This window comes from Schistocerca nitens, chromosome 12 (assembly GCF_023898315.1).
Source record: "Schistocerca nitens isolate TAMUIC-IGC-003100 chromosome 12, iqSchNite1.1, whole genome shotgun sequence".
NCBI classification, from domain to species: Eukaryota; Metazoa; Arthropoda; class Insecta; order Orthoptera; family Acrididae; genus Schistocerca; species Schistocerca nitens.
Genome location: NC_064625.1, coordinates 172643319 through 172670509, shown reverse-complemented (window position 1 = coordinate 172670509; position 27191 = coordinate 172643319). Strand labels below are relative to the sequence as shown.

Below are 27191 nucleotides of genomic sequence, written 5' to 3'. Positions count from 1 at the left end.
CGCCTGGGCATTGAGTCAAAAGAGCTTGGATGGCGTGTACAGGTACAGCAGTTCATCAAGAGTAGTGACTGGCATATTGTGACGAGCCAGTTGCTCGGCCACCATTGACCAGACGTTTTCTATTGTTGAGAGATCTGGAGAATGTGCTGGCCAGGGCAGCAGTCGAACAGTTTCCGTAGCCAGAAAGGCCCGTACAGGACATGCAACATGCGGTCGTGCATTATCCTGCTGAAATGTAGGGTTTCGCAGGGATCGAATGAAGGGTAGAGCCACGGGCCGTAACACATCTCAAATGTAACGTCCACTGTTCAACGTGTCGTCAATGCGAACAAAAGGTGACCGGGACATGTAACCAATGGCACCCCATACCATCACGCCGGGTGATACGCCAGTATGGCGATGACGAATACACGCTTCCAATGTGTTTACCGCGATGTCGCCAAACACGGATGCGACCATCATGATGCTGTAAACAGAACCTGGATTCATCCGAAAAAATGACGTTTTGCCATTCGTGCACACAGGTTCGTCGTTGAGTACACCATCGCAGGCGCTCCTGTCTGTGATGCAGCGTCAAGGGTGACCGCAGCCACGGTCTCAGAGCTGATAGTCCGTGCTGCTGCAAACGTCGTCGAACTGTTCGTGCAGATGGTTGTTGTCTTGCAAACGTCCCCATCTGTTGACTCTGGCATCGAGACGTGGCTGCACGATCCGTTACAACCATGCAGATAAGATGTCTGTCATCTCGACTGCTAGTGATACGAGGCCGTTGGGATCCAGCACGGCGTTCCGTATTACCCTCCTGAATCCACCGATTCCATATTCTGGTAACAGTCATTGAATGTCGACCAACGCGAGCAGCACTGTCGCGATACGATAAACCGCAATCGCGATAGGCTACAATCCGACCTTTATCAAAGTCGGAAACGTGATGGTACGCATTTCTCCTCCTTACACGAGGCATCACACCTATGTTTCACCAGGCAACGCCGTGTCAACTGCTGTTTGTGTATGAGAAATCGGTTGGAAACTTTTCTCATGTCCGCACGTTGTAGGTGTCGCCACCGGTGCCAAGCTTGTGTGAATGCTCTGAAAAGCTAATCATTTGCATATCACAGCATCTTCTTCCTGTCGGTTAAATTTCGCGTCTGTAGCACGTCATCTTCGTGGTGTAGCGCTTTTAATGGCCAGTAGTGTACTTTCGGAACGCCTACATCGTGAACAAGTCGGCGCTTGACGGTGTGGGACTCTCACGTATTGCGATTGAATTGCATGACTTTCAAGACGCAAGCAGAAATTGTGCAGACATTACCCGAATGGGACGGAAATCTATAGATGTGATGTACATTTATAGACAAGTGATTACTCTTTTGGAAAAACTGGACAATTTATTCCAGAGTCCATAGCTGTCCAGACCTTCTCCAGCGACCACACACATTTCGTGTTCTTTCGTTATTTGTTTGTCATCAATAAGCAGAACCGCCCTGAGATCGATTTACCGAATATTTATTTCAGTTTTTTACGTTTGAAGCTGAAGACAACTCTGTTCCAGTCAACGAGGTTCCAATCCGAAGACGTGTCTGGAGAGGTCCCGAATAGCGGCGGATTAGCAACATGATTGTCGCCCTCTACACGATCTGACAGCCAAGAGCGGTTGGTCCGCGGTGCCACTTGATTTCATAGCACGAGCCCTTTCGTTGTCACCCTCACAGCACAGCGATACGTCGAGGATATTCTACGCTTCGTTTAGTTGCTCTTCATTGCAAGCCGCCCTGCTTTTACATTTCACGAACATAATGCTTGCCCACACACGGCAGTTTCTACTGCTTCGTCCTACCATACCTTGGCCAGCAAGGTTTCAAAATCTCTCCCGAAGTAAGAAGTTTGGAGCATTGTGGGCGGCGCCTTCCAACGATGTCGGAAATTTGACGATCTTCCGCGCTAGTTTGTCAGAAAGTGGCACGATATCCTCTGGGAGGACATACAAAAACTCTGTCGCTCAGTGCCAAGCCGAATAACTGCCTGCGTAGGGGTCAGAGGTGCAGTACTCACATAAATCACCCAGTTTTTCTGAAATTGCACTCCTTTTTGTCTTACAGTGTATTTGAGTATCCACTGCGAGAAGTAATTCAAAATGAATCGAGTGTACTGCATAATTTATAGTATACTTGCTCTGTTTTCTGTGTATTGATCTACTAAAATAACTCTTGCAGGAGGGGAAAACCTATTGTTCTGATTTAAACCTGACATGATCCGGTATGTGTACTGGGGCAACTGTTCCAAGAAAATTAAACTTATGCGCTCGCTCGGCAGCTAACTTGATCTTATTTGTCAATTTTGAGAACCGCTACAGGTAAAATAAACGTTTCTTTTACTGTCGTGACGCCGTGATCTTCAGTTTCCTCTGCTATTGTGAACAACTATGTATCCGGCGTTTATTGAACAGTCACAAACATAACTTCAAATTCCGTATTGTGCTTTCCACTATCATACCTATAAGAAATACTTAAACATCATTCACGAAACTGTATGAATACATAAAGGAAAAAAAGCCTATGTGTAATTGTATCATTATTGAAATACAGTGTAAATTTATTTTCCGAGTTATGAGTCACATACTCCATGTTATCAAGTCAAAGCATTGTTTTATGGACAGGGACTCTTGCTCTTCTAGAAGCGAAAAGGAGGATTGCATTTAACTCTTTCTTGCCACAATTACTAGCCTTTTCCCAAATTGATCTTGCATCGTGAGAATGAACGTTTCATTGTGCTGTCACTTAAGCAGAACATAATATCGTAATATCTGGGTCGTATTTATTTCGTAATACTTGACTTGTTGATTCCCATGTTGATGCAGGTAATTTGTCATATACTTCAGCAAATCTTTCAGAGGCCGTAAGGGAGACAGGGAGCGAACTGCTTGGTGATACAGCGACCACACACATTACGTGTTCTTTCGTTGTTTGTTCGTCATCAATAAGCAGAACCGCCCTGAGATCGATTTACCGAACATTTCTTTCAGTTTTTACGAACATCTTTTACGTAATAATTTTGTTAGGTTGATCGGTCAACTGTCACTGGACAATGGCATCGTCAATCACCTGATTGTCTTCATGTGGCTGACCCACGAGGCAACACAGACGGTCCACTTGTATTTTACAGTTTCTTTTATCAAAAAATGTCGATCTGGTTCATCGTCGTTGGAGATTTCTCTTTCTTTTCACGGTGTTATCGTTATAACCAAGTTCTTAGGGTTCATGTCCCCTTCCTGTAGTGACTTACTGAGATAACTCATTAAATTAGAAAGAGAAAGGGCTTCACAGCCCACTACCTGACATTTTCCCATTTATTTCTTCAGTTCTTTGTGGAAATTCATGGAGCGAATTGATTTTCTCTCGGTCATGGCAAGAACTGACCTGCATTGCATAATACAGCCCTTACATGGCATATCTACATCTGCATCTATATCCATACTCTGCAAGTCACCTGACGGTGTGTGGCGGAGGGTATCTTGAGTACCTCTATCGGTTCTCCCTTCTATTCCAGTCTCGTATTGTTCGTAGAAAGAAAGACTGTCAGTATGCCTCTGTGTGGGCTCTAATCTCTCTGATTTTATCCTCATGGTCTCTTCGCGAGATATACGTAGGAGGGAGCAATATACTGCTTGACTCCTCGGTGAAGGTATGTTCTCGAAACTTCAACAAAAGCCCGTACCGAGCTACCGAGCGTCTCTCCTGCACGGTCTTCCACTGGAGTTTATCTATCCTCTCCGTAACGCTTTCGCGATTAGTAAATGATCCTGTAACGAAGCGCGCTGCTCTCCGTCGGATCTTCTCAATCTCTTCTATCAATCCTATTCGGTACGGATCCCACACCGGTGAGCAGTATTCAAGCAGTGGGCGAACAAGTGTACTGTAACATACTTCCTTTGTTTTCGGATTGCATTTCCTTAGGATTCTTCCAATGAATCTCAGTCTGGCATCTGCTTTACCGACGATCAACTTTATACGATCATTCCATTTTAAATCACTCCTGATGCCTACTCCCAGATAATTTATGGAATTAACTGCTTCCAGTTGCTGACCTGCTATATTGTAGCTAAATGATAAAGGATATTTCTTTCTATGTATTCGCAGCACATTACACTTGTCTACATTGAGATTCAATTGCCATTCCCTGCACCATGCGTCAATTCGTTGCAGATCTTCCTGCATTTCAGTACAATTTTCCATTGTTACAACCTCTCGATATACTACAGCATCATCCGCACAAAGCCTCAGTCAACTTCCGATGTCATCCACAAGGTCATTTATGTATATTGTGAATAGCAACGGTCCTACGACGCTCCCCTGCGGCACACCTGGAATCACTCTTACTTCGGAAGACTTCTCTTCATTGAGAATGACATGCTGCGTTCTGTTATCTAGGAACTCTTCAATCCAATCACACAATTGGTCTGATAGTCGTTTAATGAACAAAGTAAGAGGATATGGACTGTCGGGAACTGTATCAAAACGCCTTGCGGAAGTCAAGAAACACGGCATCTACCTGGGAACCCGTGTCTATGCCCCTCTGAGTCTCGTGGACGAATAGCGCGAGCTGGGTTTCACACGATCGTCTTTTTCGAAAGCCATGCTGATTCCTACAGAGTAGATTTCTAGTCTCGACAAAAGTCATTACACTCGAACATAATACGTGTTCCAAAATTCTACAACTGATCGACGTTAGAGATATAGGTCTATAGTTCTGCCCATTGAACGAGCTTCAATATTTTCAAAACTCTGCGGTTTTCTTCAGCGTGTTCCACAAGCCGTCAATACTGATCTCAACCGGTCAGTATTATTGCACGGTAAACTCTGTTGTGCAATAAATATTAAGCGTTTGAGGGGGCCCTTTAGTTCGCGTGGGAGATCACGGATATGAACACCTCGCCTTGCTCGTGAAATGGCCGTTTCACATAAATTAGCGTGCAGAATAGTGGTGGGGCACAAGTAGCATTCCTGTCGTAAAGCAAGGAGGCCAGATGATTTTGAATGCAGAGCGCAGTCCTGCCACGGGGTTAGGCAACAGAGGACTGCAGTGCCAAACTTAATGCAGTCTGGATCGTTCAAAGATGAGGCCTCTTCCAATCGCAGTGGTGTTATCAAGAGCAGGATGCCGCGGTAGGTGAGATACTGGAGTCGTATTCGGCAACGATTTCCGTCCAGAAATCCAAATTTTGATCACCTTGGCACGAAAGATTCTCTTTCCCGATCGGAGCTCGTGTTCCGTTTCTGATGACATCTTCATCGCGACGTTCGACTCTTAATACGCCTCCCTTCCGTCAACAGACGCAATAACCGTGTGTGAAAATCCATACCACGACGCTTGTCTGAGGTGGTCAGTAACAGTTCTTTATCAACTTGTTGGGTTAAATTGTAAAAGATCAAGTACTAGGGCCGTATTTGCAGACACCTCGACTAGAATATGCGCTTACCTTAGAGTTTATTCGAGGTGTCCCCTATAAGCTGAAGACGGTAGCTCTTGTCCGCGAGATAATGTGCGTTCTACACGACGATGCAGCGTCCCACTCCGCTGTCAACGTCCTATGCACTTCTACACCAGACGCCCTAACCACTGGATTGGAAGAGGAGATATTGACCCAGGGGTGGCGCTATCGCCGAATATCATTGATTTGGATTATTTCCCTACAATGTTGCACGAAGTCGTTGGTTCTGGAAACCCGATATAAAATGAATAAGAACTTGTTGCGTTTCTCACATTGTTTGTATGGGATGTTCCGAAACTACTCGCTGAAATTCTTGCAGGATGTAGAGAACATGAAAACAAATATATTTCTGTAAGGAAGAAACCGTCTCTGATGTCAGCTTGTAATGTTAGGGAACATTTTGTTAATGATGCTGACGTTAAGTTATTGTGTCGGTGTCGCTGAGTGGGGATGTGTACTGACATTCAAATATCCACAGTTGGCATGTTTGGGCACATGTGAATCCACGATGTACTAGACGTTGTGCTCATCAAGAGGGATTCGGTGTTAATCTGTGGGGCATCTTTCCTAGTTGTAGGCTGATTGGGCGGTACGTTCTTCCATTCCGCCTCAGCAGACGAAGATATCTCATCTTCGTGGGATACGTGTTCCAGAAACGCTGGAGGGTGTACTTCCAGCACGGTGGGGCGCCAGCACATTTCAGCACTGCTGTCACGGGTCAAACGAGAGCCACCGTCGGGTATCAATGTATGGACGGACGTGGCCCTGTGGTCTGGCCAGCCACGTCATCTCACCTCAGGTGTCTGGATTTCTTCCTCTGAGGGCTTCTGAACCAGCTGGGGTACGAAGCCGTAGGGGAAACAAGGCCTCGTTGGTAGAAATGCCGTCGCCGCTGGTACCATTGCGGATATACGATGAAGTCTTGGAATGGGCACAACATTCAATGGTCCGAGACTGTACTGCGTGCATAATGGACAGTGGATGTTCTCTATTTCCCATATTAATTCGAAGCAATAGTTTCAGAACAGCCTATTATACACTCCTGGAAATTGAAATAAGAACACCGTGAATTCATTGTCCCAGGAAGGGGAAACTTTATTGACACATTCCTGGGGTCAGATACATCACATGATCACACTGACAGAACCACAGGCACATAGACACAGGCAACAGAGCATGCACAATGTCGGCACTAGTACAGTGTATATCCACCTTTCGCAGCAATGCAGGCTGCTATTCTCCCATGGAGACGATCGTAGAGATGCTGGATGTAGTCCTGTGGAACGGCTTGCCATGCCATTTCCACCTGGCGCCTCAGTTGGACCAGCGTTCGTGCTGGACGTGCAGACCGCGTGAGACGACGCTTCATCCAGTCCCAAACATGCTCAATGGGGGACAGATCCGGAGATCTTGCTGGCCAGGGTAGTTGACTTACACCTTCTAGAGCTCGTTGGGTGGCACGGGATACATGCGGACGTGCATTGTCCTGTTGGAACAGCAAGTTCCCTTGCCGGTCTAGGAATGGTAGAACGATGGGTTCGATGACGGTTTGGATGTACCGTGCACTATTCAGTGTCCCCTCGACGATCACCAGTGGTGTACGGCCAGTGTAGGAGATCGCTCCCCACACCATGATGCCGGGTGTTGGCCCTGTGTGCCTCGGTCGTATACAGTCCTGATTGTGGCGCTCACCTGCACGGCGCCAAACACGCATACGACCATCATTGGCACCAAGGCAGAAGCGACTCTCATCGCTGAAGACGACACGTCTCCATTCGTCCCTCCATTCACGCCTGTCGCGACACCACTGGAGGCGGGCTGCACGATGTTGGGGCGTGAGCGGAAGACGGCCTAACGGTGTGCGGGACCGTAGCCCAGCTTCATGGAGACGGTTGCGAATGGTCCTCGCCGATACCCCAGGAGCAACAGTGTCCCTAATTTGCTGGGAAGTGGCGGTGCGGTCCCCTACGGCACTGCGTAGGATCCTACGGTCTTGGCGTGCATCCGTGCGTCGCTGCGGTCCGGTCCCAGGTCGACGGGCACGTGCACCTTCCGCCGACCACTGGCGACAACATCGATGTACTGTGGAGACCTCACGCCCCACGTGTTGAGCAATTCGGCGGTACGTCCACCCGGCCTCCCGCATGCCCACTATACGCCCTCGCTCAAAGTCCGTCAACTGCACATACGGTTCACGTCCACACTGTCGCGGCATGCTACCAGTGTTAAAGACTGAGATGGAGCTCCGTATGCCACGGCAAACTGGCTGACACTGACGGCGGCGGTGCACAAATGCTGCGCAGCTAGCGCCATTCGACGGCCAACACCGCGGTTCCTGGTGTGTCCGCTGTGCCGTGCGTGTGATCATTGCTTGTACAGCCCTCTCGCAGTGTCCGGAGCAAGTATGGCGGGTCTGACACACCGGTGTCAATGTGTTCTTTTTTCCATTTCCAGGAGTGTATAAATATGTTTGCAGGTCATTCAACCGTCCTTGAGTTTTCCAAATTTTCTTATGTTTTACAGGATGTTACATTCTTAAAATTTTCGTAATTACTTTTGAAATCTAATATAATATTAATTTGATGAAGGAGAACTGCTACGTTTGTTGTTAACAGCCTGATTAATTATTGTGTGAAATCAGTTTGCTGGTTTGAAAAAATGTGATTAAAGTTGATCAAGGTTAGTACATCACATTCACAGTAAGGATTATCTGGAACTTGTATTCGGCAAAAATTGATTAAATCCCATGTAAATTTTGGAGCTGATAAACTTTTTATTCGCTTTAATTTTGTGAAACCATATCTTCGAGGGAATGATTAGTTGTATTTGTCCATAATACTTTCCTTTACTGCATGTCGGCGGTTCATAGTCGTCTTCCCATGGGCTCCTAGCTCTTCTTTATGACGTAGTCTTCAGATCTGATGGCGGTATTAAGACGTTTTAGAAAGTGCAGTTTCAAACGACGTCCTTGGCCAAGTAGCCGACTATTTCATTATTTTTAATGTTAGCGTGTCCCTGTCCACTTAAATTTTACTTTCTTCCCCAGATTGTAATGTCCCTGGTGGCTTTCATAATGTCCTCTACCAGTGGATTAGTTCTCCTGAGAACGGCAGGTGTCCGCATGCTTGGAGCAAGCTTTTACACTCCATTAAAATCGAAATGCTTTTTATTCTGAGGTTCTGCAAGTAACGTAAATCTGCTGGTATAGATGCGGCTTCTCACTGGGAAGCAAAATCAGTTCTTGTAACGTTTGCCTGGACACAACGACGGGCTACCCATTATGCAGCCGTCAGTTGTTATCTAACCACTCTGGGAAATTATCAGCAATTTGCTCTTCCCCAGCAAATGTTTTTTGTACAAGATAGAAAACGACGTTGTTTCGTTACAATTTGGAACTAGGTTATGGTTGCGTTTTTCGGAGATTAAGTAAAATTTCCTTTAAATTTATGAATCACTGCGCAATATAATAGGAATATTTGTGAAAATACTAAAAATTTCTAGGCGTAGTTGTAATATCTGACGTGAGGTCTTCAACAGTTGCTGTGAAGATTGTAAGATGTTTATATCTGACTTCCTCTGTCCTGTAGGAATCACAGTCTAGTCATCTTATCGTGGTCTCCTTGGTTCAAAGTTCAAATTTCTGACATTCTATCGATATATTCTAACCAGTCTACTCTCACTTTTATTAACTCGTTTACTGAATGGATTCCCAACACAGCACTTTTTAATATCATCCGTAACATTGTAATCTTTCGTGCGTGTCACGAATTCCTTGTCAGTAGCTTGAATTCGTGTTTCGTCTTGCTTTCGTATTGTTCACGACCCCTTGACCGCATGTCAAAGCAGGTGTAGCAGTTCCATTACACCTTTTTTCGCTTATTTACGTTCTTTGTTGCCTTCTGTTTTTTATATTGCACCACACACCAGCCGACATTTATTTAATTTATTCTCCATGTTATTTTCAAATCTACCTCGCACTTTAACAAATTAAAATGGGAAACTTGTTTTGAAACATGATCATTTAGCACTGTTTTGAAACTTACAGGACCTTTTTCTTTATAATATTAGTCTTTATGTCAGTAAGAAATTACCAGAATGAAAAATGCTCTTTCACAGCACAAAAGAAGGCGAATATGTCCTGGGCGGAGTTATAGATGTAAAAGAATCTGGCAGCTTCAAAGACATATGAATCACAACATCTTGGCAGTTTCATGTAGTGCAAAGCGCCGTGTCAAGTAAAGCAACATGATACAGGATGTCATGCCGCCATGTCATGCGACATGCCATATATCATGTCGTGCGGTATGACACAACGTGTTATTAAGGTTTAGAATGCATGCATCTCCACTCAAGGATACTTCATATTATAGGTGCAGGCCAACTCTAGGATACTTCCTCACGTAGATGCGTCTCTAGAAGCAGATAAATTTGTGTCTACTTGTTCTTAAACCACTCGCCATCCATGTACCAGGCGTTGGATCTGGGGGGGAAAACGGTCCCTTTGGGGTGAAAATGATAATGGCGCTCCCCCCCCCCCTCCCCCTCGAGGGTTTGACATAGAAATGTTTTAAAAAAATTTATATTTCGAAAGCATGTTCATTTTGTAGCACACATCTTTGAGTCCTCCCTCGGGCATGTGTGTGTGTGTGTGTGTGTGTGTGTGTTTGTCCTTAGGATAATTTATGTTAAGTAGTGTGTAAGCTTAGGGACTGATGACCTTCCACACATATTTGAACATCTTTCTGAAATTTTATATATCAAACATATATGTTCGAGAAAATATAAGACAAGTCATTTAGCCTGAAGTGTGCCAAAGTGCAGTGCCACGCCTCTTCACATACCACTCTTCTATAGTACGTCACTGTATTTCGCTCTGTTGAATTCAAACGCGTAAATCTTATAATGGAAGCCATCAAACCTATTTTCAGGACAGTGGAAACTAGTGTATCCTGAATTGCCTCCACTACTCCCAGTCGGACTGTTTGACATCCTAGCCCCCTTTAAAAAATCGTCACCATTAATACTGGGAGGGATTATTTGTAACCAGGAGAACAAAAATTCAGAAAATTTGCACTCTTTATTGCCTATTAGCTAATAACTTTCACCTTTGTGTGACATAAAATTAAATATATGAAACATAAAACCAGCAAAGCAAGAGACAAGCAAGACAGTACACATTTCTTCAGTCCTTAGGTCCCAGCATTATTTTGTTTCTAATCTTGCTATAGCTTTATACTGCACTCATGTTGTAATAGGTTGAACGCACTTGATTTTTCATTAATTTCGGCTACTAACTTTTTGAATACTGCGAGTTCCAGGAAAAAATCAACTGCATTCAAGTCTTTCAAATATCTTCATGCTAGATCGCCTCCGTTTTTCTGCAGATCCCCTGTCGAAACATTTAAAAATGTATGGCTACTGAGGAAGGCGGAATTTTTCTGTAGACTCTTTGCGTTCTCTACACTTTCTTCGATTTGTTTTAAAATTTTGCCAAATCTTACATTATATGTGATTTGAAATTTTCCCGGCGTGTTTCTTCTTCTAATAATTTCCGGGTATGTCGACGGGATCCGGCCGCATACCCGGAAATTATTAGAAAAATTACATTATATCTTTGGAAAACAGCTTGGTCGAGTGTACTGTTCTTGATTCATCCTCGCAGGTAACGTCGTGTTGCCTTCTCTTTCTGGAAGTTCGTTTGCTTTGAGCATAGGCTCGATTTGCAACTTTTCTGAAATAGGTGTAGTTTCTTCGATACACTTTTCTATTAGTTTCTCTCTCATTTCTTGTAAGACCTTAACAAGGCCCTGCATTAGTGCCACAGAGTGCAAAATACGAGGTTTGTTCAATGAAGAATGATCATAATTTTTTATGGTCATAATTTCTAGCGCTTAAAGTTAATCTTATGATATTCTGTTAGCTTAATGTGCAACAAACACGCCACACTAGTTTCATTGTTGGGACTTCTGGTTCCCACCTGTGAGAGACAGGCAAGGTCAGACATGTTCAGTATCGCCTACCGCTGCAATGAATGTAACACGCAATATGCGGCTTTGAAATTGTGCTTTCGTCTCAACAAATCTTCAGATGAGGCCTGTACAGTGTTTCAAAAGATGGTTCAGATGGCTCTGAGGACTATGGGACATAACTTCTGAGGTCATCAGTCCCCTAGAACTTAGAATTAAACCTAACTAACCTAAGGACATCACACACATCCATGCCCGAGGCAGGATTCGAACCTGTGACCAGAGCGGTCGCGCGGTTCCGAACTGAAGCGCCTAGAACCGCTCGACCACCAGCGGCCGGCTGTACAGTGTTTCGGGAGGCCTATGGAGAGTCTGTTCTTCCCTACAGCACAGCGCTCGAAGTTGGTTTAAAATGTTTAAAGAGGGGAGACAATAGATTTCAAAGGACGGTGGACACTGTGCTCCAGTTACTGCTCCTACGGAAGAAAACATCAACACTGCTGCTGTCATTGTGAGAGAGGATCGCCGAATTACCTTAATATCACCTTCTGAAATGCTGAACATTTCATTGGGTGCCACCCACACGTTGGTGACAGAAAAATGACACATGACACATGGCACGTGTTACGTGCGCGATGGGTTCGAAGACTGTTGATTCCAGAACAAAAGGACATTCGCGTGCAGGTCTACATGCAGTTAAAGTTGATGTTAGAGGAAGTACCGGAGTTTCTTTCAAACGTAATCACTGCTGATCAAACTTGGCTACATCATTTTGATCCTGAGAGCAAACAGCAAATCTCAGTGTGGAAATCTCCTTCATAGCCAACCCCCCAAAAAGCAAAAGTGGTTGCTTCTGCTGGGAAAGTTATGATATTCATGGAATGGTTTATCAGTATGTTGTACCTGGACACACATCAGTAATTGGACAATACTACAGGGATGTCCTGAAAACATTGCAAGTCCATATCAGACGCAAAAGACCACATTTCTGCGAAGCAGGTAGGACGCTGCACCACGATAATGCGCGGCCGCATATTGGCAATGTTGTTGCTGAATACCTTGCAAAAATCAACGTGAAGTGCATCGCTCACCCTCCCTATAGTTCGGATTTTGGCCCATGTGACTTTTTTCTATTCTCTAACATGAAGAAACGTCATCGTGGGAGGCATTATCAATCGTCAAAAGCAGTGGTGAAGGCTGCGGAGGCAATTTCGAACGACCTGTCAGAAAATGGTTTCCAGCATGTACTTCAAGACTGGCAGAAACGCTGAGACAAGTGCATAGCATTGAACTTTGACAACTTCCTGTGAATTATTTAATTGAGCTGTAATAGTTAGGTATTTAGCCGACCATCTTTCTTGACTCCTTCCTTGTATGTTGGTTTTTGTACTCGTTTGCATTATTTTTTACTGCGTGGTGGATCCAGAAAAAAATGCTGCTTCTGGGCATGATGACGCAGACTGCAGGCTGACAAAATGTTCAAATGTGTGTAAATTCCTAAGGGACTAAACTGCTTGGTCATCGGTCCCTAGACTTACACACTACTTAAACTAACTTATGCTAAGAACAACACACACACACACACACACACACACACACACACACACACACACATACACATGTCCGAGGGAGGACTCGAACCTCCGGCAGGAGATATCGCCCTATCCATGGCATGACGCCTCAAACTGCGCGGTCCTGCCCACAAGATTTAAAGAATTTGCTAGACGTGGTACAAACTCTTTCATTTCCATAATTCTGGATTGAAGTTCGTTATATAGGCCAGCTATATTAGATCCATTATTGTAAGAGTGACCACGACATTTTTGCACATCCAAATCATCAGCTTCTAGTTTCTCTAGTATTTACTACGTGTTATCTTCTCCGGTCTTTCCATCAACTTCGATACAATCAATAAAGCTTTCCTTTATTTCACATCGAATTTCTTATAACGAATCACTTGCCTCGTCTGTTCTGTGTGCGATACATCTTGAGTGCAGTAAAACATGATGGTGAAATAGTTGGTCTCCTTGATCTCATTGATAATGGTATTTCGAACTTTGTTTGCCATTATATCGATGATTTCATTCTGTATTGTCTTCAACAAATAGGATAGCTGTCCCCTTTTTTCGCGATGTATCTGATACTTGAGAGTCGGAATGTATTTGGCGAGCAGAATTATCAAATTAAGAAAAAAAGTTCCCTGACTAGACTGAGGAAAATTTTCAGTGAGATTACTGGGTGTTTCTTTAGAATCTCTAAAAGCAAGATACATGACAGCGTCCATTACTATATGCAGTATATCTCTCCATTTTTCTTTCTCAGAGTGAATTAATCTCTCAATCTTGAAATCGATTTCCTAACACGATTTCATTTGCTGCAAACGGGTTTTCCATCTGATAAAACATTATTTGTTTGTGATGCTTCATGGTCAGATAACCTCTCTGACGCTATTTTTCTAGTTAATGAGACACTCTACACAAGGCTGATGTAGAGTATAGCTTGGAGGCAATACAGTAAATTGCGTTTTTAGCTTTCGAATAAACAAGCCAGGATCTTTCTAAAATTTTTCTTGTTTGCCATCGTTCCGAACCACATGTGATGTCAAATGCCTACCGGTGCGTTCAATGGATCTAAACTCTGTCATCTGGACGTTTATCATTTAGTAATACAGCTTGTTTGCTGAAGAATGACCTACGCTGATCTATAATTTTTTCGTGTTCCGGCCCTGTACCCGGGTCCATTAGATCTATAATTTGGTCTTTGCTACCCGTCTGCAGTTAGTCGAGAGATGCTCGCTCAACGTCATCTTCCTGCTGAGATAATACCGACGATGAAAACTGTTTAATCATCGCCGGCCGGAGTGGCCGAGCGGTTCTAAATGGTTCAAATGGCTCTGAGCACTATGTGACTTAACTGCAGTGGTCATCAGTCCCCTAGAACTTAGAACTACTTAAACCTAACTAACCTAAGGACATCACACACATCCATGCCCGAGGCAGGATTCGAACCTGCGACCGTAGGGGTCGCAAGGTTCCAGACTGTAGCGCCTAGAACCGCTCGGCCACTCCGGCCGGCGAGCGGTTCTAGGCGCTACAGTGCGGAACTGCGCGACCGCTACGGTCGCAGATTCGAATCCTGCCTCGGGCATGGATATGTGTGATGTCCTTAGGTTAGTTAGGTTTAAGTAGTTCCAAGTTCTAGGGGACTGATGACCACTGCAGTTAAGTCCCATAGTGCTCAGAGCCATTTTTTTGTTTAACCAGCATCTGAGACTTGCACCTTCGACTGTCCAGTCGAATTATCTTGACTGTCCAATGTACAAGAAACGTTCACAATACCCGAAATGTTATCAGGAGTATCAGTGGAGCTTAATGATGCATATTCTTCGTGAAGCAGTTTCTCATCTTAGAAGCCGATTTATTTCTTTCTTCAATTTTATCCTTAGTTCTTTTCGTGTTTTGAGCCATCACTGCTCTTTACTGTCTAAAAATATACACAAATATATTGTAACACTGAGGCATCGTTCTTACATACAAAATCACGGTCATGTTTGTTAGTATGACGTACACTATTCAAAAATGAACTTGTGATTCGTTTAGAAATTTACTTAGAATGTGTTCAAAAATGTTCAAAAACCAACCGGGATGCGTTTCAAAATCTCACGAATAATCGATAGACCAACATGCGCTGGATGCTAGGCGTTTTGTGAAACAAGGTTTTCTTTCTTCAGAAATGTGAATTTGGCGCCCCCTGAAATTGCTGATCGGGGCACATATCCCAGTCTGCCCCCGCCCCTAGATCCGGGCCTGCTTCTCTCCCCCTCCCAGAAATCAAGAAATTTTTTTAGCGTCTCTCCAGGAACAAATCCACCCCCGGAAATGCTATCCTCCCAGAAAAAACTTTAGATGGTAGCCATACAGTACATATTTTTTATTATGGCTGACGAATCTTCTCGATTTTGCGCACAGAACTACCGACATTAGCCTATAAATTGCACGATGCAGGTGCGCTAATACCTTGCACCTGGGAGAGCTCACTGAAGTAGGGTTAACGCGTAAGCGAATGTGTCGAGATGTTTTGATTTAAATGTCTTTGAAACTGGCAGGTAAGTCGAAAGCTAGTTGCCTACGTTTACATCCCTAACTCTACGCAGGACTGATGTCTCTTTTCGTGCCACGATAGGAGCAGTTTTGGTTCAAATGGTTCAAATGGCTCTGAGCACTATGGGACTCAACTGCTGTGGTCATCAGTCCCCTAGAACTTAGAACTACTTAAACCTAACTAACCTAAGGACATCACACACATCCATGCCCGAGGCAGGATTCGAACCTGCGACCGTAGCGGTAGAAGCAGTTTTCAAACTACCTAACTTTTACTCTAGAATATTTTCCACATTAGTGGGCCACGGCTTTGCACGCGATGTAGATTTTTGTTGACTAGGGCGACGGCTGGTTCGATATAAGTTTCTTACTGTCTTTCGAACTATGTTGCTTACATCGTGGTAACAGATAAAGCTTTTACAAAATAACAGGGCGACCATTAATTATATGTATTTGTGTACGTTCTTGTAAAATTTGAACCGATACTCACAAGTTTGAAACATAGAAGTGGCGTGCGTAAGAAAAACTCCACAGAAAAACGCGTTTTTTGCACGTAAAATCCGAACGGTGCGCATAAAAATAGTGCCGTTAGCTGAGCAATATTTCTAGCGCAATTAAAATCTTTTACAAAAGGAATTAATCGATTCGTACAATTTGCCTGGGTGCAAGCTCCGGTTTGTCGCTCAAACCTTGTTTAACATACCGTAACATGTCCACGAAAAGACAGATGTTCGAATGGCAGTAAAAGTGACCGCCGGTTCGGCCTATACCAAAAATTTTGTTCACCATGTTTATAGCTCAGATAGGAATCGAGCACCAAGACACCTCCCCCTCCCCCTCCCCCTCTAAAACAGCAATACTGCACGCAGCCGTCCGCCTGCTTAGCTGGGTGCCAACGTCCTCGCCTCCCATGCAAGCGTTCCCGGGTTCTATTCCCGGCCAGGTTGCAGATTTTCTCCGCTCGTGGACTGGCTGTTGCGTTGTCCTCATCATCATTTCATCCTCATTACCGGCGCGCAAGTTGCACGATGTGGCGTCGACTGAAATGAGACTTGCACTTGGTGGCCGAACTCCTGGCCAACGATACCATTCACTCATTTAATATGCACGCAGCCTTTTCAGACATATTCGTTAATGCGGTTCCGCGCTATAACGATTGATTTGTGAGCAGTAGTTGTCCATCTGCTTAACTGAGTGGTGAGCGAGTCTGGTTTCGATGCGGAGTACCCGGTTTCGGTTCCCATCACGACCAGGAACCGAAATGTGGTGCTCTGAGCTTCACGAGATTGGCTAAGAGCTGCTTGAATTGGAAGTAGCAGTTCCTGTGTTCTGAAAGCTGTGAACAGGTGTTCTGGCCCCATGGCCCTCCATACCCATGCAATGACGTCAGTCGTAGAGGGCGACATGGCGTGAGCTGCAACGCCTGATCGCCGAGATAATTTTCCTGCCTCCCTCCTTTATTGTCATGAATGGAAATAAAAACTTTGAGGTTCGCCGATGACATTGTAATTCTGTCAGAGACAGCAAAGGACTTGGAAGAGCAGTTGAACGGAATGGATAGTGTCTTGAAAGGAGGATATAAGATGAACATCAACAAAAGCAAAACGAGGATAATGGAATGTAGTCGGATTAAGTCACGTGATGGTGAGGGAATTAGATTAGGGAACGAGACAATGTAGTAAGCGAGTTTTGCTTTTTGGGGAGCAAAAGAACTGATGATGGTCGAAGTAGAGAGGATAGAAAATGTAGACTGGCAATGGCATGGAAAGCATTTCTGAAGAAATTTGTTAACATCGAGTATAGATTTAAATGTCAGGAAGTCGTTTCTGAAAGTACTTGTATACAGTGTAGCCATGTATGGAAGCGAAACATGGACGATAAATAGTTTGGACAAGAAGAGAATAGAAGCTTTCGAAATGTGGTGCTACAGAAGAATGCTGAAGATTAGATGGGTAGATCACATAACTAATGAGGAGGTACTGAGCAGAATTGGGGAGAAGAGTTTGTGGCACAGCTTGACAAGAAGAAAGGACTGGTTGGTAGGATATGTTCTGAGGCATCAAGGGATCACAAATTTAGTATTGGTGGGCAGCGTCGAGGGTAAAAATCGTAGAAGGAGAACAAAGAGATGAATACACTAAGCAGATTCAGAAGAATGTAGGTTGCAGTAAGTACTGGGAGATGAAGAAGCTTGCACAGGATGGAGTAGCATGGAGACCTGCATCAAACCAGTCTCAGGACAACAACAACAACAACTCAATTCTGGATCAAAAGTTTTGGGGACAAATGACAGAGTTGTATGTTTGCACTTCCGTGAACATCTGGCCGATCCATATGACGAGACGAAGTGCCTTCGTCCCTTTTGATGAACCGAGCTTTCTTGTGAAACATGGTTCGGTGGAGCCCTAAGCGAGACAGAAAGTACTGCCGAAGGTAGACCAGGACGCGGAACGAGGTTATTGCAGAGGTTGTTTTATCTGCTGCGTGCCATTTCCTCAGTAAAGGCCGACCACTTCCTTCCCTGACTGTGGGATAGGTGGTTCCAACGAAAGAAGCGAAATACTGAAGACGAGAATTAGAAAAGTCGCCGACAGTAAGATCATTGTGGAAACAGTACATGAAAGATATCGCACACGTCATGGTTTTACGTACGTTCTGAGAATTTGCGAGAATCAACATATGTGACATACATAGCCTTATGTTTTGATGCATTGGCTTACTTAAACTTTTTATATCAGTAATGAAACCGTAGCACTTGACATAAATTTCAGCTTGATGCATCTACCCGTTCCCCAGAAAAACGGATCTTAACAATAGACAGACAAAACAGACCGACAGATAGATAGATAGATTAGATAGACGGACAACAAAGTGATTTTGCAAGGGTTCCTTTTTACCTTCTGAGGTACGGAACCTTAAAAAAGAATCAACTGATATCATTTCTTCATTAATCAGAACAATTGGGAACTGGTCAAGATATTGTGATGCCATTTTATCCATGCTGAATCTTGTGAACCACGCGGCCGTTAATGATTGTTGGTGAATATCACAAACAGCTATAAACGCCTTTAACTCCATCACACTCAGGAAGCCACTTCATGGTGTGTAGCGGAGGGTACTTCTGGTACCACTAACTGACCACCACTTCCCTGTTCCTCTCGTGAATGGTGCATGGAAAGAATGATTGTCGGTAAGCCTGTGTATAAGCTCTAATTTCTCGAATTTTCACGTCGTGGTCATAACGCGGGATGTATGCGGGAGGAAGTAACATGTTGTCAGATCCTCCCCGGAAAGCGCTCTCTCAAAATTTCATTAGTAAACCTCTCCGTGATGCGCAATGCCTACTTTGTGAAGTCTGTCAGTGAAGTTTGTTGAGCATCTCGATAACGCTCTCGCACCGACTAATCCAAACGCGCCGCTCTTCGTTGGATCTTCTCTGTCTCTTAAAGTGAAACTTCCTGGCAGATTAAAACTGCGTGCCGGACCGAGACTCGAACTGCGGAACTTTTCGTTTGTCGGGCAGGTGCTCTACCAACAGTACTGAACAAGCACGAGTCACGACCCCTCCTCACAACTTTACTTCCTCCTCACAATTTTGCTTCCGTCAGCACCTCATCTTCTACCTCCCAAAGCTCACAGAAGTTTAGCAGGAGAACTGTGATTTTGGGAATGTAGGAGATGAGGCACTATAGTGCGCGTCATTTACGACGGCGTCCGCGTTTAGGTTCGTTCTGCGAATCTGACGTCACAAAACACAGTCAGCCAATGAACAGAGAACGACGTTGCCAGAGCTCGATAGCAGTGCCGAGCACGGACGAGTGTTTTTAGTTTTAGAAACGTTCAGTCATAAATAAAGTAATTGAACAAAAGCAGTGTCTTGATAGCAGACTTTCTTCTGTGGAAAGTTTGGAAAAAGCATTCTTTATACCAATTGCTTCATTTTTATTAATTAATTAAAGCAAACAAGCTGTAAGCCTCCTAATATGGGCGATAGCAAGGAAAGGTGTTTGTATCATTCTCAGGAACCGCTTTTTCGCAATAAAGAACAGCTGTAATTGTTTATATCCTATTGTACTTCGACGAAACGTGAGTAATTCATAGTCATACCAACAGTGTTTGTCGGTATTTTGCGTGATATTTTAGAGTTCTCCAGGAATCCTAATGAATGATGAGCTGCATTAGGGGAATGGTTAAGGTGTTTGGCTGCTAAGCGAATGGCTCCGAGTTCAAACCTTGTTCGCTGTTTCTTTATTTAAAAACAATATCGAAGTGTCTTACTTCATGAATTTGATTCGTTTGTATGTAATTTTTTTGAAATTTTGTTCACTAAATGGCAGTGCTCAGCTCAAGTTCACGTGACATGTAATGTTGGTTAATGACGTCACAACTGCGCCAAATTTCACCACAGTTCTGTCCACCTGCACCGTGGTTGTGTCGGACGATGGGAGGGTCGTCACAACCCTCTTACCCACATTTCACCCCTACTTTTGAGGTCTCTGCAATGGAGGTCAAAACCGCGACACCCAGACATTTTCTTAAGAGGTGGCCTAGCGAAACATTTCAGAGGCACCGCATAGAATCGACATGAAAATGTCTCAAGGGGTGACATAAAGGGCGTCACTGAAACCACGCCTTCCCTTGGGGTGTCGATTCCAGCACTTTTCGCAGTCGAAAATGACAGTTGCATTACTGGTACCTTTGACGCCTGCCCCATCAGTGGTGTAAGTATGATCTCATTCTCAAGCTCGTTAGCAAAAGTCATGGGGGATCCGTTCATTAATTAGAGACGTCCGTTTCTGTTACGCAAGTACTCTTACAGCTACACTTCTCTTGGAGATAGGTATCGTAGATATACAGATGCCAAGCTGTTTGTATGACAACAGTCGACTCATCTTATTTTGACACAAGACGTTAGTGATCTTCGTAGAAATCTTCGTCCATGTAATTCGCTCGAATAAAACACTTGTGGTGCAAGCTGATGCAATGAGATTTGACCGCTAAGGTTATCAAACGGAAGGTTCCATTCAGATTTTATTTTCATTATCAGCTGATCACCACAGTCAAAACACTCAAAGCTGCCTGTCATCTGTTATCTATCGGACTGGGAAAAGATAGCATACACTCGAAAAATCGACGCTTAACGAGAAAATAACACGTATAATGGATAAATAATCGGATATTAGTCACTGTAGCTACTAAACAAAACTATATAAGAAGACATGGACTTTTTTCAGCTGAATTGTGGTTTGATTAAAATCAAAAATTCCACGATGAGAGACAGCGGGCCATATGAAGGCGACTCAGCACTGGTTAGGGTTCTACTAATGCCGACAATGGGCGTACTTAGATTTGGTGCATCATTTGGATAGCGCTCCGCTCTCCCAGCCATTAGTTTAGGATTTCGGAATAACAGCCACTAGTTTTTCAAACGGCTCCTCAACAGACTGAGTGTATGTTGGCAAAGTTCCTATCAAACGAAAAAGCAACTTAGAAATCAAATTGATATCATTTTAGACTTGGGCAAGTTACTATATTTCGACAGGCTATAGTGATCTTTTCTCAAACGATGGGTGACACTGGCGCCTTCTGTAGGTATGATATGCAAGCAATCCATTTTTGAATTTCGTACGATTTATTGTATGACTAGTTTTCGAACCACGGCAGACTAATCATCAGAGCATTACAGAAATATAAATTTCAGTATCATGTTCAGCTAGCCGCTAGAGATGCGAGTATGAGAATGCAATATTTGACGCGAGATACATTATTTTACACAACAAAATATTTAGAAGCAATTACTATTTTGTAATACACGAGGGTTGGAACTCAAATAGTGGCAACTATTTATTCACAGGCGATACAAAAGAGTTACATGTATGCACCTGTTACTGTCCTTCAAAGTAGTCACCAGCGTTGTGTAGAACCCGTTGCCAGCGATGTGGAAGGCGTAGCATACCGTTAGCAGAGCCTGTTCTGTTGATGGTTCGAATGGAGCGGTCTTCGGAGTCAAATTAAAGTCACAAGGACTTAAGTCCGGGGAGTATGGTGGATGGTACAGTACTTACCAGTCCCATCGACCGAACGGAGCAGCCACAGGTTGCGCTGTATGCGCCCGCGCATTGTCGTGCAAAATGATGGTTGGGTTGCGCAGAAAGTGTCGCCGCTTCTTTAGCAAAGCTGGTCGCAGGTGATGCTCCAAAAACGAACAGTAATACTGTGCACTGACAGTCTACCGTGGAGGGACGTAATGCGTCAGGATAAGACAATCACAGTCGTACACGAGAATAACCACAACTTTAGACCGCTCCATTCGCACCAACAACAGGACAGGCTCTGCTAACAGTATACTACGCCTTCCACATCGCTGGCAACGGGTTCTACACAACGCTGGTGACTACTTTGAAGGACAGTAACAGATGCAAACATTTAACTCTTTTGTATTAGTTAATAAATATTTGCCAATATTTAACTTCCAACCCTCGTAATATATCTATTGTTGAAGATAGCAATATCTGACGATAGTCGTGCATCTTGTATAGGGCGCATTGAACATTTGTGAAACCTAAATGGAAAAATTCGATTGTGAATCTGTCGCTATGTCTGCATGGTGCTCCCGAAACCGGGCTTCATAAACCAATTTTCAAATACCGCTACTGGTTGGTCATGTAGACACCGATTCTGGAAAATCGGTTGAAACTGTTTTTCGAGTGTGTGTGTGTGGGTTGTCGGAATATGTCTTGTTTAAAAAAAAATTCAGTTAATCGGGACGGATTGACTTCTTGTGCAGATTTTGGACAAAATTAAAATCAATAAATGGTTCGAGATATTCTACTCATTCACTCAATGACCATACTGGTATCGAAACGGAGGATAACATAGAGAAGGCGGAGTCTATTGAACATGGTCTTCTGAAATTGTTTCATTGCGGAAAATCGGTACACAGTCGCTCCGCTCAATCATAGTACAAATTTCGAAATGGCCGCTATTGAGATAACCGATCGCGGAATAGAAAAGCAACTACCTACAATCTGTCAGTATTGGGAAGGCGTCAGGACCAGATGAGATACCTGTAAGATTGTACAAAGATTATGCGAATGAAGTTGCTCCCTTCTAGCAGTTGTTTGCCGTAGTTCGCTTCAGCAACGAAGGGTATCTAGCGAGTGCCCAAAAAAGGAAAAAAAAAACTATGCAGGTCAGTCTCGTTTTCAGAAGGGTCGTACGACACGTGCACATAACTGTAGGCCTACATCCTTGACGTCAGTCTGTTGTAGAATTATAAAAATATGTTTGTTTTGTGCTCACGTATTACGACATTTTTGGAGATGGAAAATCTCCTCTATAAAAATCAACACGGATTCGGCAAACAGGGATCTTGCGAAACTCGGCTCGATCTGTTCCTCCATGAGATCCACAGCGCAGTGGACAACAGCGCTCAGGTTGATGCCGTCTTCCTCGATTTCAGGAAGGCATCTGACAACGTCCAGAACTGGCGTTTAGTGAAAAGAATACGAGCTTACCGGGATTTGCGACTGGATTCAAGACTTTCTTACAGACAGATTTCAGCACGCCGCCTTTAAAGGAACAGATGTAAACATAATTTCCGGAGTACCCCAAGGAAGTGTGATAAGACCGTTACTGTTTAAAATGTATATAAATTATCCAGCTGAATGCATCGGAAATTCTTTAACACTGTTCGCAAATGGTGCGGTTGTCTATTAGAAAGTAGCAACAACAGAATACAGTATAGACCTGCAGAAAACTGATATGATGTAGGCTTTGGCAGTTAACCCTGGACGTACGTATTACGAATACAAAGGAAAAGAAATCCAATACTGTAAAATTATACTATTGGTAACAAATTGCTAGAAACACTATCTACCGTAAAATACCTGGAAGTAAACTACCCAGAGCGACCTTAAGTGGAATGGCCATAGAAAACAAATAGTGTGAGAAGCAGATGCGAGACTGCAGTTCATAATAACAAAATTAGGGAAATGCAACTCATGCTTGATGGAAGTAGCGTATAAGGCGCTTGTTCGACCGAGTTTTGAGTACTGCTCATCAGTGTGGGATCCTTACCAGGTAGTACTGATAGATGAGGATGGGGAGGTCCCATAGTCGGAAGAGCTTAGGGGACGATGCAGGAGTCCCCCACCGCCGTACTAGGCAAGGTCCTGGTGGAGGTGGTTTGCCATTGCCTTCCTCCGACAGTAATGGGGATGAAGACGACACAACAACACCCAGTCATCTCGAGGCAGGAAAAATCCCTGACCCCGACGGGAATCGAACCTTTTTTTTTGTAACCATATATATTTATTTAAATATATTACCAACGATACATTAAAAAAAGCATTTTATTCTGACCTATTATATTCCTAGTGTTGGTTAACATTACTGTCATTTTATAGGTTTTCCTTTTTTATATTCTTTCCTTTTCGTTTTTCTCTTATTGCTGTTCCTTGAACCCTTTTCATGGCCATTTGTCACCTTTTTTTTTTGGGGCGGGGGGGGGGGGGGGTAAAACATTGCAGGACTGGCATAATAATTTATATGTAGCATCGACACATTCATTTTGAGTTCACGTTTCTGTATGTCATGCGCTTGTGCTGCCACAGGCACATTGTGCATTCTGGTTTGATCTCTTCCTCTAGTTTGCACTGTTAAGTGGGACAGTATGAGGGGAAACATCACCATGATAGATGGAGCAGAAGTGGAAGAAACTTTTTTACATATGAAACTTCCTGGCAGATTAAAACTGTGTGCCCGACCGAGACTCGAACTCGGGACCTTTGCCTTTCGCGGGCAAGTGCTCTACCAACTGAGCTACCGAAGCACGACTCACGCCCGGTCTCACAGCTTTACTTCTGCCAGTATCTCGTCTCCTACCTTCCAAACCTCACAGAAGCTCTCCTGCGCAGGAGAGCTGTGAGTCGTGCTTCGGTAGCTCAGTTGGTAGAGCACTTGCCCGCGAAAGGCAAAGGTCCCGAGTTCGAGTCTCTGTCGGGCACACAGTTTTAATCTGCCAGGAAGTTTCATATCAGCGCACACTCCGCTGCAGAGTGAAAATCTCATTCTGGTTTTTTACATATACTACAGATTATACATAAATTGAAGAAGAGAGAAAATTTTGTCATATTATACAAGAGAAGCAGAAAAGAAACTGTTAGTAAACAATATAAATTTTATAGGGCACATAGTAAAGGAAATAATTTAAGAAAATTATGAGTAGTTAGCATTTTCCACTAAGTAATGCTTGTATCCTAGACAATATAGTACAAATAATGAAAAAAAATTAAAAAAGCTGGTAGTACTACCGGGCATACTTTTGACACTGATTTGGCTGCGAGCATGACAGATGTTTGGTGAGAGCACTTTGTATCACTGATTTCACTAAGAAGAAACACTTTATAGTACTATACTTCACTATTTGAGGCGAGAGGAGAAAGCACTTTATCTTTTCTGCTGCACTTGTTCACTATCACTGCACACGTTCTTCTTGTGGTGAGTGTAACCCGGGACCCCGTGCGCAGGGGGCGAGAACGCTACCGCATGACCACTGACAGAAGAGACAGAGAATGTCCAACGAAGAGCGACGCGTTTTCTCAACAAACTCCTGCAGCAGGCGGTACAATAGAGGCGTTCTCTAGTACCGAGAGCCTTACTATGGACATTTCGAGTGGGCACTTTCCAGTAATATTCGGACAAGAAGTTACTTCCTCCGACTTACATCTCGGGAAATGACCACGATGAAAAAGTTCAAGAAATAAAATACTGGAGCTTACCGACAACATTCTTCCCAAGTGCCATTCGCGAGTGGAACAGGGAAGCGTGGATCAGTTAGTGGTACCAGAAGTGAGCTACGCCACACGCCTTTAGGTGTTTCGGAGTATTGATGTAGGAGAAATAGAAATATTAGACTGAGCATGGAGCAGTCTACTTCTAATATTTAACTAAAGAGAAACAACCCTAGTCCTGACTAAACCAGAAATCAAGGCAGCTGGCTTGCAGGTGCCATTTATGTAAGACAACTGACGATCGGAAAGCAGTATTTAACCGGGTTAACAAAACAGTTCCAGGCAACACAAGAACGGAAAGCGGTGTCCGAAAATGGTTTTTTGTCTACTGGATATTGCGTCACATGTAAACGTAACATGTATGAAACGTGGACAGCGGCTGCCTCACGATGCTACCTGAGCTACGCCAGACTCAGAGTAAGGCGGCGCAGTCAGCACTGTGGACTCGTGTTCGGGAGGACGATCGTTCTACATCTACATACGCACTCTGTAAACCGCAGTAGGGGGCATGGTCGAAGGTATCTTTTAACACTACTCGTCACTTCCATTCCTGTTACACTCGCAAACAGAGCGAGGGAAATACACTCCTGGAAATGGAAAAAAGAACACATTGACACCGGTGTGTCAGACCCACCATACTTGCTCCGGACACTGCGAGAGGGCTGTACAAGCAATGATCACACGCACGGCACAGCGGACACACCAGGAACCGCGGTGTTGGCCGTCGAATGGCGCTAGCTGCGCAGCATTTGTGCACCGCCGCCGTCAGTGTCAGCCAGTTTGCCGTGGCATACGGAGCTCCATCGCAGTCTTTAACACTGGTAGCATGCCGCGACAGCGTGGACGTGAACCGTATGTGCAGTTGACGGACTTTGAGCGAGGGCGTATAGTGGGCATGCGGGAGGCCGGGTGGACGTACCGCCGAATTGCTCAACACGTGGGGCGTGAGGTCTCCACAGTACATCGATGTTGTCGCCAGTGGTCGGCGGAAGGTGCACGTGCCCGTCGACCTGGGACCGGACAGCAGCGACGCACGGATGCACGCCAAGACCGTAGGATCCTACGCAGTGCCGTAGGGGACCGCACCGCCACTTCCCAGCAAATTAGGGACACTGTTGCTCCTGGGGTATCGGCGAGGACCATTCGCAACCGTCTCCATGAAGCTGGGCTACGGTCCCGCACACCGTTAGGCCGTCTTCCGCTCACGCCCCAACATCGTGCAGCCCGCCTCCAGTGGTGTCGCGACAGGCGTGAATGGAGGGACGAATGGAGACGTGTCGTCTTCAGCGATGAGAGTCGCTTCTGCCTTGGTGCCAATGATGGTCGTATGCGTGTTTGGCGCCGTGCAGGTGAGCGCCACAATCAGGACTGCATACGACCGAGGCACACAGGGCCAACACCGGGCATCATGGTGTGGGGAGCGATCTCCTACACTGGCCGTACACCACTGGTGATCGTCGAGGGGACACTGAATAGTGCACGGTACATCCAAACCGTCATCGAACCCATCGTTCTACCATTCCTAGACCGGCAAGGGAACTTGCTGTTCCAACAGGACAATGCACGTCCGCATGTATCCCGTGCCACCCAACGTGCTCTAGAAGGTGTAAGTCAACTACCCTGGCCAGCAAGATCTCCGGATCTGTCCCCCATTGAGCATGTTTGGGACTGGATGAAGCGTCGTCTCACGCGGTCTGCACGTCCAGCACGAACGCTGGTCCAACTGAGGCGCCAGGTGGAAATGGCATGGCAAGCCGTTCTACAGGACTACATCCAGCATCTCTACGATCGTCTCCATGGGAGAATAGCAGCCTGCATTGCTGCGAAAGGTGGATATACACTG

The 27191-nt window shown here is 44.6% G+C and overlaps 1 protein-coding gene across 2 annotated transcripts in view; it reads right to left on the bottom strand.

Annotated features, from left to right (window-relative positions):
* LOC126215365 (uridine phosphorylase 1) overlaps positions 1 to 27191 on the bottom strand; it is a 415530-nt gene that overhangs the window by 146689 nt on the left and 241650 nt on the right. The gene's annotated exons all lie outside the window — the stretch shown is intronic.